This window comes from Chrysochloris asiatica, unplaced genomic scaffold, assembly GCF_000296735.1.
Source record: "Chrysochloris asiatica unplaced genomic scaffold, ChrAsi1.0 scaffold00117, whole genome shotgun sequence".
In the NCBI taxonomy this organism is placed as follows: domain Eukaryota; kingdom Metazoa; phylum Chordata; class Mammalia; order Afrosoricida; family Chrysochloridae; genus Chrysochloris; species Chrysochloris asiatica.
In genome coordinates this window covers 223,960-228,013 of record NW_006408635.1, presented here as the reverse complement: position 1 = coordinate 228,013, position 4,054 = coordinate 223,960, and positions in this window count along the sequence as shown.

The following is a 4,054-nucleotide window of genomic DNA, read 5'->3' as shown; positions in this document are numbered from 1 at the left end:
TACATCTGTGGGAAGAGACAGTGGAAAAGCTCCATACCATCAGCCAAAACAAGGCCAAGAGCAGACTACAGAACAGACTATCAATTGCTCATATGCAAGGTCAGGTTGAAGCTGAAGAAAACTAGAACAAGTCAATAAGAGCCAAAATATGACCTTGAACATATCCCACCTGAATTTAGAGATCGTGTTAAGAACAGATTTGATGCATTAGACAATAATGACAAAAAACTAGAGGAGTTGTGAAATGACATCAAGAACACCATACAGGAAGAAAGCAAAAGGTCATTAAGAAGGCAAGAGAGAAGGAAAAGACCAAAATGGATGTCAGGTAAGATTCTGAAACTTACTCTCCAGCAAAGAGATGCTAAAGCAAATGGAAGAAATGAAGAGGTAAAAGTGCTGATCAGAAAATTTCAAGGGTCCCTTGAGAAAACAAAGTCAAATATTACGAAATTTGCAAAGACCTGGAGTTAGAAAACCAAGCTGATAGAACTGAAGAAAAAAAATCAAGCCTTGACTTGTAATACTGAAGAATTCTATGGACAAACAGAGAAACCCAGAAAGATGCATGGTGCTTGCTGTTAAGTGCCATCAAGTCGGTTCAGACTCATAGCAATCTTGTATAGGGTTCTTGAATTTCAGCACCTGACCTTGTGGTTCAGACCAACCTCACAGTTGAGAGCTTTACCCTACAGTGCCACACTAGTATGTTTAGCTGTGCTTTATTGATTATGCAAAGGCTTTTGACTTTGTGGATCAATGCAATCTATGAACAACACTGAGGAGAATAAGTATTCCGGAACAGTTAATTGTGCTCATGCAGTCTTTCCAACAGAACAAGGGTATACAAAATGGTTTAAAGTAAGGAAGGTGTGTGTCAGTGTTGTATCCTTTCATTGCACTTATTCAATCTGTATAGTGAGAAAATGACTTAAGAAACTGGGTAATGTGAAGAAGAATACGGCATCAGGATTGAAGTAAGACTTATTAGCAACTTGCTATATGCAGATGATACAACATTGCTTGCTGAAACCAAAGAGGACTTAAAATACTTACAGATGAAGATCAAAGACCCCAGCCTTCAGCATGGAATGTACCTCAAGGCAAAGAACAGAAAGGTTTTCACTACTGGACTGATAAATAACATTATGATAAATGGAGGAAAGAGTGTAGTTGTCAAAGACTTCATTTTTTCTAGAATCCACTGTCATAGAATAAGCAGTCAAGAAATCAGATTTGCATAAGACATATCTGCTGCAATAGACCTTTCAAAAGTGTTTAAGAGTAAAGATGTTAGTTTGAGGACTAAGGTGAGCCTGACCCAAGCCATGTTATTTTCCATATTTCATATGCATGTGAAAGTTAGACAATGAATAAGGAAGACTGTAAGAAGAATTTTTGCCTTTGAGTTATGGTGTTATAGAAGAATATTAAAAGTACCATGGACTGCCAGAAGAACAAACCAATCTGTGTGGGAAGAAGTATAGTCAGAATGCACCTTAGAAGCCAGGATGGCTTCCAACACTCTTTGCTTCCAACATTCATGATATGTCATCAGCATATCATAGGTTGTAATGAGTCTTCCTCCAATCCAGAATCCACATTCGTCTTCACATAATTCAGCTTCTCAGATTATATGCTGAGCATACAGATAGAAGAAGTATTATGAAAGGGTGCCTTGATAAACACCATTCTTGATTTTAAACTGCATAATATCCTCTTATTATATTCAAATAATTGCCATTTGGTCTATGTGTAAGTTCCTCATAATCACAATGAAGACATTTCCATTATTGGCAATATTATCCATAGTTTCTTATGCTCCACAGAGTCGAATGTCTTTGCATAGTCAATTAAAAAACAAAGACAGCTTTCAGGTATTTTATGCTTTCTTCCAAGATCCATTTGACATCAGCAATAATATCCCTTCTGTGATAAATAAATTATCAAGATGGTCCGTCTTCAGGAATAAAGGGGTCCAGGAAGTTGCTAATTGAACTTGTTGACTGGTGTAGCAACAGGGGCTTATGCACCTGGGGTATGTGATCAAGATGAATTGGGGAGGGAAGAGGGACCCCGTTTGAGAAGTTGTTGTTTTCAGGTGCCATCGAGTTGGAACCGACTCATAGTGACCCCATGCACAGCAGAACGAAACAATGTCCTATCCTGGGCCAACCTCACTACTGCCGCCACACTTGACACCATCAATGATGCCACCTGGCTGATCCATCTCATTGGGGGTCTTCCTCTTTTTCTCTGACCCTCCACCTTACCCAGCATGACATCCTTCTCCAGCGACTGTTCTCTCCGGACAATGTGTCCAAAGTATGAGAGACGAAGCCTAGCCATCTTGACCTCCAAGGAGCACTCTGGCTGCACTTCTTCCAAAACAGATCTATTGGTTCTTTTGGCAGTCCATGACACTTTCAGTATTCTCCTCCAACACCACAACTCAAAGGCATCGTAGAAGATCGTAGAAGTTTGAGAAGTAGAAACTTTAAAAAAAGAATGTAACCATCAAGGGGAAATTGGTGATGTCCAGGAAGGTTGTTCACCCGATAGTACTCAGTCAATGAGGAACTGGGGGAGAAGCTTTTGAGTTAGGAAATAAACATGCTTGTATAATGGCGATGTGGTACTTCTGCCTGTCTTGCCTTCTGGATTTGGTGCCTATTTTTGCAAAATCAAGTAATAATAAAGCTTCACTCTTGCTGAAATGAGTAGAAGTTAGATTTCTTGAGCGTTTGTCAGTAAGCACTCATGATAACTCATCGGTGACCTTATACGGGGTAAGGCTGTCTGCCCCAGTTCTCCCTCTGGAGATACGGCAGGGTAAGGTCCTAGTCAGGGATTTTTACTGACCCACCAGTTGCCAAGAGGAATCGAGGCTGTATCTAGGGTATCAACAATGTTTCTAATATTCATTTCATGTCCACTTCTGAATCCAACTTAAAATTTCTCACAGTTTCCTATTGATATATTGCTACAACCATTTTTTAATTTTACGTGCATGTGATATTAATGATGTTTAATAATTTCTGCATTTTGTTGGGTCACCTTTTCTCCTTTTGTTTTGGAATGGGCACAAATATGGATCTCTTCTGAATTTCTTAGCATACATCTCTGAGTGTACTCAGCACTGTATCAGTTTGCTGAAACATTTCAAGTTTATTCTGTGAATTCAGCCAAAGCCTTCAGTACAGAATGGACTTCTTCCTTCAGTACCCCTGGTTCTTGATCACATGCTACCTCTTTACTTCATCATTTCTTCTAATTACTTTACTTTTCCTACTTTCAAGAGCATGTTTCAGAGTTTCTCCTAATATCCATTTTGCCTTTTTTATCTAATATCCATTTTGGTCTTTTGCTTTCTTCATATATGATGGTCTTGATCATATATGATTGGCATACTATAATCATCTGGTCTTTGATCCTTAGTGTTCAATGTACTAAATCTATTCTTGAGGTGGTTTCTAAATTAAGGTGGAATATACTCGTTTCTATTTTGTTTTGGGGATTTTTGGAGTTGTTTTAATTTTCTTCACCTTCAACATGAACTTGCATATGAGCTACTCACCAGTTGTCATTAATTTTCACATGTACCATAACAGTCATACATTTGGTCCACTCATATCTCTTCTTTCAATTGATGCTTCTAGACAAGCCTTTTTAAAGATCAATTCTGATTCTTTAAATATTTAATTTTTTATGTAGAAAAATATATTCTCAAAACAAAATATAAACCACATAGAGTAATAGCCTATTTTTCTCAATAGGAATTGATTATAATATTATATATTTTGCAAATGATTATAATGAACAAAAGATCTGAGTAAAAAATTAAATAAATAAAGACTTTCTGTTCTTGAAAATAGGTAAAATAAATATATGAAATTGAGCTAAATTATATGTTCTTTTAGTTATGCACACAGGCTTACCTAGGCAATATCGTAAGTTTAATTCCAGACCACTGCGATTAAGTGAATATCACACTTAAATGGGTCTCAGTAATTTTTTTTATTTCCCAGTACATATAAAAGCTATATCTAAACTA